The 14517-nt window shown below is 46.1% G+C and overlaps 1 long non-coding RNA gene across 1 annotated transcript; it reads left to right on the plus strand.

The window, feature by feature from the left end:
- Nucleotides 1–1913: 1913 nt before the first annotated feature.
- LOC106566477 (uncharacterized) lies at nt 1914–11893 on the plus strand. The gene is made up of 4 exons (XR_001319885.2): nt 1914–2008; nt 9306–9483; nt 10323–10399; nt 11810–11893. It is a non-coding gene; the product is annotated as an uncharacterized lncRNA (long non-coding RNA).
- Nucleotides 11894–14517: the final 2624 nt, after the last annotated feature.

The raw sequence follows: 14517 nt of genomic DNA on the forward strand, positions 1-14517 counted from the left end.
CTCTGTGTTAAAGCTCTGGTATCCACCTGGACAGCTGTAAGCATCAGGCCAAGTAGAGTAGAATAAGCAGACCTGCAACAAATAAAAAGTCTGCAAAATGCACAAAATACAGGTAACTGCCAAAATACAGGAAACATTTGAGTAAATGAGGGTTCTGGTGTGGGGTGCATTTTCCTGGCATGGTTTAGGTCCACTCAGCCCCTTAGAGGGCAAGGTAAACACCAATAAATACACAGCCATTCAAAGTGACCTTCAACCTGTGGTGAATCATTTCTATGCTGATGGGAGTGGTCTCTTCCAGGATGACAATGCTCCCATCCACAGGGCACAAGTGGTCACTAAATGGTTTGATGAGCATGAAAATGGTGTTAAACCATATGCCATGGCTGTCTCATTCACCAGATCTTAATCCAATTGAACACTCATGGGAGATTCTGCAGTGGTGCCTGAGAGAGTTTTCCATCGACAAAATACAAAAATATGGAATAAGACACTTGTAGCACTATCCAGACATTTGCAGCATTCCAGATAGTTGTAGCATTCCAATCTAGAGGCGAAAGAAACGCACACCTATTTAGGCGAGGTGCTGGCTAGCGGAATAGAACACATGAAAAATGTAAGGAGAGCAGCACACTCTAGGAGCCATAGATGCAATAAATGAATAACCTAATAACCAACGTTTCCACAGACAAGCTGTCTTCATCAGGGTTCATCAGGGTACTTGTAGAATTCCAGACACTTGTAGCATTATTATTATTATTATTATTATTATTATTATTCCAAGGCGTATTGAAGGTCCAACGGCCTATTAAGACGCTTTGTTGGTGTTTCCTTTATTTTCGCCATGCTACCTGTACACCATAGCCTAGGCCTACATGGAGATTTGTCTAGCTAGCACAGTGACTGAACATTATCAAGGAAAATACAAAAGCACATTGCTGATGTTGCTCTTAGGCCCAGTGCAGTCAAAACCTTGACGTTGCTGTGTTTTTATATATATATATATTTCCACAATATGATGTTGGAATAACTGTGAAATTGTGAAAATTATGATAATGCACTTTTAGTGTAAAAGCTGTTTGAAAAGACCACCTGAAATTACAGCCTGTTTTGGTGGGAAGGAGTTTTGGCCTTCCATGATGACATCACCATGTGGTAAATTAGTTAATAGACCAATAAGAAAGAGCGTTCCAAACCTCTCTGCCAGTAACAGCTTTCCCATCCCCACTCCTACAGTTTTTTCTAAATTCTTGCTAGAGAAATTGCCCTTTGCTAAGAAGCTTTTTTTTTTTACCATTGAAATTGAAAACAATCACAGTAAGGAACTTAATTGTTACCCAGAAATGATTTGATATTGAGACAAAAACGGCTGCATTGGACCTTTAATAAGCTAGAATGAGAAGTGGCTGAACATAACATCAACATTATGTATGTACGGAGTTGGTAGCAGTAGCAAGGAGATCTGTTCCCCTAAATTAAAGCTATACTGCTCTCTGGTGGACAGATGTTTTATAGCGTTTGTTTACGTGTAGACCTACTTAATACATGCACAATGCAAAGCACAAATTCCTCAAATTATGACTACTGCATTTCATACAAATGATGACTTAAGCCCTACTCTTCTCAAAGTCCTACATATAGTGTAGGTTCATCACAAAGCCTGTACACTGGGATATTTTAACACAAAGGGGAATGAAAATCATACAAAATAATAGAATTGAAAAGTACAAACTAAAAAAAGCACATGGATCATCATCATGTGTAGCCTATATTCTCTCTCTCTCTCAGACAAAAAGAATGCGAGAAGCAATGTGAAAACAGAAAACAAATCTAAATTCTCTCAAAAGTTACATTTCATAATAGAAAGAAATCGAACATTTTATGTACACTTCTTGTTCTGGAGCTGAGGCAGTGGAATAGCGCCAACGCATGAGTTATCTGCTCTGCCAGACATACGTTGTCCATAGAGGCCCGAGAAGCACGTTGCTCCAAGGAAGGGGAACGCAAGGTAAACGTCGAGCTAGCTTCTTTGTAAAGAACATATACAGTGTATTTAAATGCTGTATAATTTAAATGTAAAACGAAAATGTACAAGGTTTTGGTGGCGGTAATGACGCTTCTGTGGATATGAAACGTGCTTGTAAGCGTGCGGGATGATGTCTGTCTCGTCATGGTAACGTTAGCTAATATTCGCTAGCTACAGCAAAATAATGTGTTTAGGGAAAAGTTTCGAAACTCCAGTGAAGTGTAGTATCTAATTGAATTTATTTGATTTGCTACATAAGTGAAGTTAATGTTCTAGGCTACAGTAGAGCAGGCCTACGGGGCCCCGGGAAAGTACATCACTGATTGACAGCGGCTGCATCCTATGAAACGTCTGTATAGACATCCGTCATAAATTCTATCCAATCATCAGCGGCAGTCGCTATGAGTAGAACGCGGAGACGAACTTTTCTTTTTACAATGGTAAATTATGGTTTTTACTGTTTTAACACAATTACGTTAACAGATTAGAAAACATGCATCCGTTAGATAAAGCTTTTGGAAGTTTGTGACGTCGCACGCACGTTTCATCAGATAATTCAGATAATTACTGTACATAAATCGCATGTCATGTTTTTGACAGCACCGGTTTTAATACGTCTATAGGTTTAATGTAAGGTCACTGTTAGTGTGCTGTTTAATTTAAATAAATCAGAAACTGTGTTAGCGCTTCAGAGAATGCAAACCAGATCGCGTCACTTTTGTCAGGTTTCTATCACTAGCTAGGTTTCCATCCAATTGCCTACAGATTTATGTCAATATACATATGGATTCGCTGTGGATAAAAATCAGTGCTTGTTGACGTAGTGCACACAATGTACTTTTTCGCTTCCATTTTCAGGTGACGATTTTTTTTTAAATTTAAATTCAATGCGTTTTCATTGCATTTTAAACTCGACCGACAGTTTTGTCACAAACTGTTGCATTAAATAGCAAATGTGTCTGTTCTGGTCTTGGCACGTGTGCTCTAGCCAACAGCTCGCATATACAGTCGTGGCCAAAAGTGTTGAGAATGACAAATATTAATTTTCACAAACTTTTCTGCTTCAGTGTCTTTAGATATTTTTGTCAGATGTTACCATTGAATACTGAAGTATAATTACAAGCATTTCATAAGTGTCAAAGGCTTTTATTGACAATTACATGAAGTTGATGCAAAGAGTCAATATTTGCAGTGTTGACCCTTCTTTTTCCAAGACCTCTGCAATCCGCCCCGGCATGCTGTCAATTAACTTCTGGGCCACATCCTGACTGATGGCAGCCCATTCGTGCATAATCAATGCTTGGAGTTTGTCAGAATTTGTAGGTTTTTGTTTGTCCACCCGTCTCTTGAGGATTGACCACAAGTTCTCAATGGGATTAAGGTCTGGGGAGTTTCATGGCCATGGACCCAAAATATCTACGTTTTGTTCCCCAAGCCACTTAGTTATCACTTTTGCCTTATGGCAAGGTGCTCCAACATGCTGGAAAAGGCATTGTTCGTCACCAAACTGTTCCTGGATGGTTGGGAGAAGTTGCTCTCGGAGGATGTGTTGGTACCATTCTTTATTCATGGCTGTGTTTCTTAGGCAAAATTGTGAGTGAGCCCACTCCCTTGGCTGAGAAGCAACCCCACACATGAATGGTCTCAGGATACTTTACTGTTGGCATGACACAGGACTGATGGTAGCGCTCACCTTGTCTTCTCCGGACAAGCTTTTTTCCAGATGCCCCAAACAACCGGAAAGGGGATTCATCAGAGAAAATGACTTTACCAAGTCCTCAGCAGTCCAATCCCTGTACCTTTTGCAGAATATCAGTCTGTCCCTGATGTTTTTCCTAGAGAGAAGTGGCTTCTTTGCTGCCCTTCTTGACACCAGGCCATCCTCCAAAAGTCTTCGCCTCATTGTGCGTGCAGATGCACTCACACCTGCCTGCTGCCTAGCAAGCTCTGTACAGGTGGTCCCCCGATCCCGCAGCTGAATCAACTTTAGGAGACGGTCCTGGCGCTTGCTGTACTTTCTTGGGCGCACTGAAGCCTTCTTCACAACAATTGAACCGCTCTCCTTGAAGTTCTTGATGAGACGATTTAGGTACAATTTTACTGGCAGCAATATCCTTGCCAGTGAAGCCCATTTTGTGCAACGCAATGATGACGGCACGTGTTTCCTTGCAGGTAACCATGATTGACAGAGGAAGAACAATGATTCCAAGCACCACCCTCCTTTTGAAGCTTCCAGTCTGTTATTCGAACTCAATCAGCATGACAGAGTGATCTCCAGCCTTGTCTTCGTCAACACTCACACCTGTGTTAATGAGAGAATCACTTACATGATGTCAGCTGGTCCTTTTGTGGCAGGGCTGAAATGCAGTCAAAATGTTTTTGGGGGATTCAGTTAATTTGCATGGCAAAGAGGGACTTTGCAATTCATTGCAATTCGTCTGATCACTTTTCATAACATTCTGGAGTATATGTAAATTACCATCATACAAACTGAGGCAGCAAACTTTGTGAAAATGAATATTTGTGTCATTCTCAAAACTTTTGGCCACGACTGTAAAGTGCTGGTAGGCTAGTCTACATGATGAGATTAATGAAGAAGAGCGAAAATATTTGTATTTGTCAAATGACAATCAAGCCTCAGTCATCATGTCATCAGAATAAGACCCGTGATATTTATTGGAAAGGAGCATCAAGATCACCATGCACTTTCACCACCCGGTATCATCATTTATTTCATCTGTAGTCTAATAAACTGAATGGTTTCCCAGTCATAGTGGGACCACACACACCATATTATCGTGTGACTCCCAAGTTTACTTTGATATGATGGTTATATCAGTATTTGCGCATAAAGGCGTTTCCAACACCATTTCTCGTGTAATTAATGTTTAGACACAAAAATATCCCACCATGTCGAACGAACAAATGATCTGTCGGCATTTATTACATGAACTTAGACATTACATTTAAGTCATTTAGCAGACGCTCTTATCCAGAGAGACTTACAAATTGGTGCATTCACCTTATGATATCCAGTGGAACAACCACTTTACAATAGTGCATCTAAATCTTTTAAGGGGGGGGGGGGGGGGTTAGAAGGATTACTTTATCCTATCCTAGGTATTCCTTAAAGAGGTGGGGTTTCAGGTGTCTCCGGAAGGTGGTGATTGACTCAGCTGTCCTGGCGTCGTGAGGGAGCTTGTCCCACCATTGGGGTGCCAGAGCAGCGAACAGTTTTGACTGGGCTGAGCGGGAACTGTGCTTCCTCAGAGGTAGGGAGGCGAGCAGGCCAGAGGTGGATGAACGCAGTGCCCTTGTTTGGGTGTAGGGCCTGATCAGAGCCTGGAGGTACGGAGGTGCCGTTCCCCTCACAGCTCCGTAGGCAAGCACCATGGACTTGTAGCGGATGCGAGCTTCAACTGGAAGCCAGTGGAGAGAGCGGACGAGCGGGGTGACGTGAGAGAACTTGGTTAAGGTTGAACACCAGACGGGCTGCGGCGTTCTGGATGAGTTGTAGGGGTTTAATGGCACAGGCAGGGAGCCCAGCCAACAGCGAGTTGCAGTAATCCAGACGGGAGATGACAAGTGCCTGGATTAGGACCTGCGCCGCTTCCTGTGTGAGACAGGGTCGTGCTCTGCGAATGTTGTAGAGCATGAACCTACAGGATCGGGTCACTGCCTTGATGTTAGTGGAGAACGACAGGGTGTTGTCCAGGGTCACGCCAAGGTTCTTAGCACTCTGGGAGGAGGACAATGGAGTTGTCAACCGTGATGGCGAGATCATGGAACGGGCAGTCCTTCCCCGGGAGGAAGAGCAGCTCCGTCTTGCCGAGGTTCAGCTTGAGGTGGTGATCCGTCATCCACACTGATATGTCTGCCAGACATGCAGAGATGCGATTCGCCACCTGGTTATCAGAAGGGGGAAAGGAGAAGATTAATTGTGTGTCGTCTGCATAGCAATGATAGGAGAGACCATGTGAGGATATGACATTGCCAAGTGACTTGGTGTATAGCGAGAATAGGAGAGGGCCTAGAACAGAGCCCTGGGGGACACCAGTGGTGAGAGCACGTGGTGCGGAGACAGATTCTCGCCACGCCACCTGGTAGGAGCGACCTGTCAGGTAGGACGCAATCCAAGCGTGGGCCGCGCCGGAGATGCCCAACTCGGAGAGGGTGGAGAGGAGGATCTGATGGTTCACAGTATCAAAGGCAGCCGATAGGTCTAGAAGGATGAGAGCAGAGGAGAGAGAGTTAGCTTTAGCAGTGCGGAGCGCCTCCGTGACACAGAGAAGAGCAGTCTCAGTTGAATGACCAGTCTTGAAACCTGACTGATTTGGATCAAGAAGGTCATTCTGAGAGAGATAGCAGGAGAGCTGGCCAAGGACGGCACGTTCAAGAGTTTTGGAGAGAAAAGAAAGAAGGGATACTGGTCTGTAGTTGTTGACATCGGAGGAATCGAGTGTAGGTTTTTTTCAGAAGGGGTGCAACTCTCGCTCTCTTGAAGACGGAAGGGACGTAGCCAGCGGTCAAGGATGAGTTGATGAGCGAGGTGAGGTAAGGGAGAAGGTCTCCGGAAATGGTCTGGAGAAGAGAGGAGGGGATAGGGTCAAGCGGGCAGGTTGTTGGGCGGCCGGCCGTCACAGGACGCGAGATTTCATCTGGAGAGAGAGGGGAGAAAGAGGTCAAAGCACAGGGTAGGGCAGTGTGAGCAGGACCAGCGGTGTCGTTTGACTTAGCAAACGAGGATCGGATGTCGTCGACCTTCTTTTCAAAATGGTTGACGAAGTCATCCGCAGAGAGGGAGGAGAGGGGGAGGGGGAGGAGGATTCAGGAGGGAGGAGAAGGTGGCAAAGAGCTTCCTAGGGTTAGAGGCAGATGCTTGGAATTTAGAGTGGTAGAAAGTGGCTTTAGCAGCAGAGACAGAAGAGGAAAATGTAGAGAGGAGGGAGTGAAAGGATGCCAGGTCCGCAGGGGAGGCGAGTTTTCCTCCATTTCCGCTCGGCTGCCCGGAGCCCTGTTCTGTGAGCTCGCAATGAGTCGTCGAGCCACGGAGCAGGAGGGGAGGACCGAGCCGGCCTGGAGGATAGGGGACATAGAGAGTCAAAGGATGCAGAAAGGGAGGAGAGGAGGGTTGAGGAGGCAGAATCAGGAGATAGGTTGGAGAAGGTTTGAGCAGCAAGGGAAGAGATGATAGGATGGAAGAGGAGAGAGTAGCGGGGGAGAGAGAGCGAAGGTTGGGACGGCGCAATACCATCCAAGTAGGGGCAGAGTGAGAAGTGTTGGATGAGAGCGAGAGGGAAAAGGATACAAGGTAGTGGTCGGAGACTTGGAGGGGTGTTGCAATGAGATTAGTGGAAGAACAGCATCTAGTAAAGATGAGGTCAAGCGTATTGCCTGCCTTGTGAGTAGGGAGGGAAGGTGAGAGGGTGAGGTCAAAAGAGGAGAGGAGTGGAAAGAAGGAGGCAGAGAGGAATGAGTCAAAGGTAGACGTGGGGAGATTAAAGTCACCCAGAACTGTGAGAGGTGAGCCATCCTCAGGAAAGGAACTTATCAAGGCGTCAAGCTCATTGATGAACTCTCCAAGGGAACCTGGAGGGCGATAAATGATAAGGATGTTAAGCTTGAAAGGGCTGGTAACTGTGACAGCATGGAATTCAAAGGAGGAGATAGACAGATGGGTCAGGGGAGAAAGAGAGAATGTCCACTTGGGAGAGATGAGGATCCCAGTGCCACCACCCCGCTGACCAGAAGCTCTCGGGGTGTGCGAGAACACGTGGGCAGACGAGGAGAGAGCAGTAGGAGTAGCAGTGTTATCTGTGGTAATCCATGTTTCCGTCAGCGCCAAGAAGTCGAGGGACTGGAGGGTAGCATAGGCTGAGATGAACTCTGCCTTGTTGGCCGCAGACCGGCAGTTCCAGAGGCTGCCGGAGACCTGGAACTCCACGTGGGTCGTGCGTGCTGGGACCACCAGGTTAGAGTGGCAGCGGCCACACGGTGTGAAGCGTTTGTATGGCCTGTGCAGAGGGGAGAGAACAGGGATAGACATACACATAGTTGACAGGCTACAGAAGAGGCTACGCTAATGCAAAGGAGATTGGAATGACAAGTGGACTACACGTCTCGAGTGTTCAGAAAGTTAAGCTTACGTTGCAAAAATCTTATTGACTAAAATGATTAAAATGATACAGTACTGCTGGCTGGTGAAGTAGGCTAGCTAGCAGTGGCTGCGTTGTTGACTTTGTTTGAAAGTGTAGCTGGCTAGGTAACCTCAATAGTTTCAGTGCTACACCTTATCATGCTACAAAGGCAACTATGTAGCTAGCTAACATAGCACTAATCAAGACGTTCCTTTGTAATGTATTTTGTTTCTACAATGCTGCTCATCGGTAATAGTTGGCTAGGTTTGGAAATGGCGTCACGGCGGACGAAAATAGCTGGCCAGCTAACCTCGATAATTACTCTAAACTACACAATTATCAAACTATGACAAAGACAACTTATTGACTAAAATGACTAAAATGATACAGTACTGCTGGCTGGTAAAGTAGGCTAGCTAGCAGTGGCTGCGTTGTTGACTTTGTTTGAAAGTGTAGCTGGCTAGGTAACCTCGATAGTTTCAGTGCTACACCTTATCATGATACATAGGCAACTATGTAGCTAGCTAACAATAGCTAACCTGGCTAGCTAACCTCGATAATTACTCTAAACTACACAATTATCTTAGATACAAAGACAGCAAAGACAACTATGTAGCTAGCTAACACTACACTAATCAAATCGTTCCGTTGTAATGTATTAGTTTCTACAGTGCTGCTAGTCGGTAGAAGTTGGCTAGCTAGCTAGCAGTTGTTGACTAAGTAGGAGAACGGTGGCGCGGCGCGGCGGACGAAAATAGCTGGCTAGCTAACCTTGATAATTACTCTAAACTACACAATTATCTTTGATACAAAGACATCTAAGTAGCTAGCTAAAAAATTGCTCAGATCAAACAAATCAAACCGTTGTAATGTAATGAGATGTAATATTACCTGCGGAGCGGAGTGCAGCACGACTACTCGCTCCAAACCCAGGTTAGTGTTGTTTTTAGCATTTATTACATGAACTTAGCATTTATTACATGAACTTAGCATTTATTACATGAACTTAGCATTTATTACATGAACTTAGCCTTAAGAAGCTTTTGGGAAACCGGGCCCAGGTTTCTAATGTTCAGTTCCTGCCCATATCTACCACTAGAATACCTTGTCATGTGATCGCTATCGCTCTCTCCACTGCTCAGCTACCAGGCCAACATAGAGAAGATTGACTATGAGGACCAGAAGGTTCTGATCCACTACCGTCAGTGGAGCCACCGCTATGACGAGTGGTTTGGCTGGACCAGCCCCTACCTGAGACCCCTGGAGCGGATCCACCTGAGGAGAGAGGGTCTGCAGGACAACCAGCCCAGGCCCACCCCGGTGAGGGAGACTAGAACTCACACCCAGTTGAGTTTCTGTCCGACTACATTGCAGACGCCTGCTAGATTTAAAAAAGCATGACTAGGTGTTTAACTTTCAGTTTATCACATCATATGTTATAGCAATCATATGTTATAGCAACCATTGGTTGATGCAGTGCAACGCCTGTGCATCTATCGAACTCAACCATAATGTTGCCCTAGATGAGATCCAGCCAGAAACGCAGAAGGCCTGTGATTAAACTGATTAGACGACAACAACCACATACAGAACGTATCATTACACCTCTTCAAAGTCCTGTTGAACTCCATGACGGTGAATCTCAGATTGGTGTTTATCAGTGATTAACTTTCCTCTCCCTTGCAGGTGTTTCGGGCGAATGAGAAAATCTTAGAAAATCTTAGGTCCTGGAAGTCAGAAGAGATGGACAGCATTAATTGTGTTTAATCATAAATGCATGGCATTCTAGTTACATCAGGCTTTTTTTCTGGATCAAAAGGTGTTGGCAAGGGGTGTAGCAGGGGTGTGGTTGGCGCAGCTGAATTAGAGTCCTCCGTCTTGGTGTGTTTTATTTTGTTGCATTTTTAAGCCAATTTCATGCGATTCTCAGAATTTCTCCATGGAGCCGAGATGCATTTTTGCAGATTTAAAGTGAATTTCCTGCAATTCAACACATTTTGCCACTGAGCTGAGAGAACATTAAATGTAAATTAAATGTAAAAAAAATAAAACATTCTTCAAAGTTTGGCCCATCCGGCCCACGCAAGGGTTTCTATGGCAGAAAAATTCCTGTACATTGGGTCAATATTCTGACCGTGTCTGTTTTATTCTCTCTTCAGCTTCCTATACTGTGAAGTTTTTCGATGGAGTGGTCAAGACAGTTAAGCCAACCAAAGTAAAGCCATATAAGCCAGAGGTGAGAGCTCCATATGACTGTTGGTTCACAGAAGAGGGTAGAAGATGGTTGCTAAGGTTATCTTAATGTTTTAAATGTTGTCCTGTGTAATAGAATGTGAAGGGCAGGGAGAGAGACATAACTCAAAGTGAGCAGAGCAATGGGAAAGATGAAGCTGTCCAAGCTGAAAGGGAGGATGGGCAGGCTGTCCAAGCTGAAAGGGAGGATGGGCAGGCTGTCCAAGCTGAAAGGGAGGATGGGCAGGCTGTCCAAGCTGAAAGGAAAGATGAGCAGGCTGTCCAAGCTGAAAGGAAAGATGGGCAGGCTGTCCAAGCTGAAAGGGAAGATGGGCAGGCTGTCCAAGCTGAAAGGGAAGATGGGCAGGCTGTCCAAGCTGAAAGGAAAGATGGGCAGGCTGTCCAAGCTGAAAGGAAAGATGAGCAGGCTGTCCAAGCTGAAAGGAAAGATGGGCAGGCTGTCCAAGCTGAAAGGGAGGATGGGCAGGCTGTCCAAGCTGAAAGGGAGGATGGGCAGGCTGTCCAAGCTGAAAGGAAAGATGGGCAGGCTGTCCAAGCTGAAAGGAAAGATGAGCAGGCTGTCCAAGCTGAAAGGAAAGATGAGCAGGCTGTCCAAGCTGAAAGGAAAGATGGGCAGGCTGTCCAAGCTGAAAGGAAAGATGGGCAGGCTGTCCAAGCTGAAAGGGAGGATGGGCAGGCTGTCCAAGCTGAAAGGAAAGATGAGCAGGTTGTCCAAGCTGAAAGGGAAGATGTGAATGTAGGTGGAGAGTGTGTGATGAGCAGTAACCAAAGGCAGGAGGAAAAAGAAAGGGATGTTTCTGGACAGAGTTCCCAGCTGCCCAGGAGGAACCGGTACCGACCATCTGAAGATATGTAGGTTAGTGTAAGGCCTCGATCACACAGACAGCGTCATTGCATTTTGGTACTACAGAAGTACATTAATTTCCAATGAAACGCTACGTTTGCCTTGCAGCATTGCGTTACAGAAGCAGTTGCAGTGCTTTCTGTGTAGCGCATACGTTTGATTTATCTAATGTATGCGTCAAAATGTATGCGTAGACGGCTTGACAAATGGTAGCAGAAGGTGAATGTTGAACTTTTGTTGCACACACAGATGATGCTGTGTACCGTTTTGCACAATGATGCTATCGGTGTGATCAAGGCGTAAGGCTTTGACAGTGGAAACCGCTGCAATTGTAGAATCATCAGATTGAAATAGAACGTTTCCCATGGTTGTGCTCATGTCCTAACTGGAGAAGAAAGATGGAAGCTTGGCTTATGGCTTTGCTTGGTAAATTGAAGCATGGCTTAAAGCATGCTAGGACAGATTCTGTAGCTTGACAGATAAGTGGAAGGAGTCAAGGGGAGAATGTCTGCTGAGTCACACTGAACTTTCGCTTGTTATTGTTTACAGAAAGTCAACACGAACTGAGGAAGAGGAGGGTGTCTCTTGGACAGATGCCACCACCAAAGAAGAAAAGGCCAGACACAAGCAAAGGTCTGTATCTAATAGATAGATGATTTTATTAGTCACATGCACAGGGTCGCAGACATGGGTGCAACTTTGGTTTTAGAAGTGGAGGGGACATAACTTGTTTTATTTTTTTATCCAGTCGGATCAACACTCCAAACAACCTACCTGGCCGCTCGGAGGCGTCCACATGGTCCTAAAGCACACCTTTGCCTCATTTTGTATCACATTCCAATGATAAAACTGGGGGGGAACACAAATGCAATTTCAGAATGTGCGCGGTCCCCCCCTTTCCCAGTGAAAGTTGCACCTCTGGTCGCAGATGTATTTGCAGGGTACAGTGAAATTCTTAAGCTTCGAGCTCCAACAGTGCAGGTCAAAGAGAAGTGAATGAAACAATAATTAAAATATATACATATTTACAACTGTAACGATGATAAATGTCCATGGAGGGGGATTATTATACATTTGTATTGAACCTTAATTTAACTAGACAAGTCTGTTAATTAAGAACAAATTCTTATTTACCGTGACGGCCTACCAAAAGGCAAAAGGCCTCCTCTGGGGACGGGGGCTGGGATTAAAAATAAAAATATAGGACAAAACACACATCACGACAAGAGAGACACCACAACACTACATAAAGAGAGACCTAAGACAACAACATAGCATGGTAGCAACACCATATTACAACATGGTAGCAACACAACATGGTACAAACATTATTGGGCACAGACAACAGCACAAAGGGCAAATACATCACGCAAAGCAGCCACAACTGTCAGTAAGAGTGTCCATGATTGAGTCTTTGAATGAAGAGATAAAACTGTCCAGTTTGATTGTTTGTTGCAGCTCGTTCCAGTCGCTAGCTGCAGCGAACTGAAAAGAGGAGCGACCCAGGGATGTGTGTGCTTTGGGGACCTTAAACGGAATGTGACTGGAAGAACGGGTGTTGTATGTGGAGGATCAGGGCTGCAGTAGATATCTCAGATGGGGGGAGTGAGGCCTAAGAGGGTTTAATAAATAAGCATCAACCAGTGTGTCTTGCAACAGGTATACAGAGATGACCAGTTTACAGAGGAGTATAGAGTGCAGTGATGTGTCCTATAAGGAGCATTGGTGGCAAATCTGATGGCCGAATGGTAAAGAACATCTAGCCGCTCGAGAGCACCCTTACCTGCTGATCTATAAATTACATCTCTGTATGGGTAGGATGGTCATCTGAATAAGGGTTAGTTTGGCAACTGGGGTGAAAGAGGAGCGATTACGATGGAGGAAACCAAGTTTAGATTTAACCTTAGCCTGCAGCTTTGATATGTGCTGAAAGGACAGTGTACCATCTAGCCATACTCCCAAGTACATTTACATTTTACATTTTAGTCATTTAGCAGACGATCTTATTCAGAGTGACTTACAGTAGTGAATGCATACATTTCATACTTTTTTGTTGTTGTTGTTGTGTACTGGCCCCCTGTGGGAATCGAACCCACAACCCTGGCGTTGCACACACCATGCTGGCGTTGCTAACACCATGCTCTACCAACTGAGCTTGAGGTGACTACCTCAAGCTCTAAACCCTCAGAGGTAGTAATCACACCTGTGGGGAAAGGGGAATTCTTCTTACCAAACGACATGACCTTTGTTTTGGAGGTGTTCAGAACAAGGTTAAGGGAAGAGAAAGCTTGTTGGACACTAAGAAAGCTTTGTTGTAGAGTGTTTAACACAAAATCTGGGGAGGGGCCAGGTGAGTATAAGTATCATCTGCATATAAATGGATGTGAGAGCTTCCTACTGCCTGAGCTATGTTGTTGATGTAAATTGGGGAAGAGCGTGGGGCCTAGAATTTCTGGGGGGACTAGACTTTTTGACTGTTTAATGACATTGAAAGCTCTGTTTGTTCTTTGTTTATAACTCCCCTTCCTCTCCGCCTTCCCCTTCCTCTCCGCCTTCCCCTTCCTCTCTGCCTTCCCCTTCCTCTCCGCCTTCCCCCTCCTCTCCGCCTTCCCCCTCCTCTCCGCCTTCCCCTTCCTCTCCGCCTTCCCCTTCCTCTCCGCCTTCCCCTTCCTCTCCGCCTTCCCCTTCCTCTCCGCCTTCCCCTTCCTCTCTGCCTTCCCCCTCCTCTCCGCCTTCCCCCTCCTCTCCGCCTTCCCCTGCCTTCCCCTTCCCTCTCTGCCTTCCCCTTCCTCTCCGCCTTCCCCTTCCTCTCCGCCTTCCCCTTCCTCTCCGCCTTCCCCTTCCTCTCCGCCTTCCCTTTCCTCTCCGCCTTCCCCTTCCTCTCCGCCTTCCCCTTCCTCTCCGCCTTCCCCCTCTCCTCTCCGCCTTCCCTCTCCTCTGCCTTCCCCTCCTCTCCGTTCCCTGCCTTCCCCTTCCTCTCTGCCTTCCCCTTCCTCTCCGCCTTCCCTCTCCTCTCCGCCTTCCCCCTCCTCTCCGCCTTCCCCCTGCCTTCCCCTTCCTCTCTGCCTTCCCCTTCCTCTCTGCCTTCCCTTTCCTCTCCGCCTTCCCCTTCCTCTCCGCCTTCCCCTTCCTCTCCGCCTTCCCCATCCTCTCCGCCTTCCCCATCCTCTCCGCCTTCCCCATCCTCTCTGCCTGCCCCTTCCTCTCCGCCTTCCCCCTCCTCTCCACCTTCCCTCTCCTCTCCGCCTTCCCCCTGC

This window comes from Salmo salar, chromosome ssa13 (genome assembly GCF_905237065.1).
Source record: "Salmo salar chromosome ssa13, Ssal_v3.1, whole genome shotgun sequence".
NCBI lineage: Eukaryota > Metazoa > Chordata > Actinopteri > Salmoniformes > Salmonidae > Salmo > Salmo salar.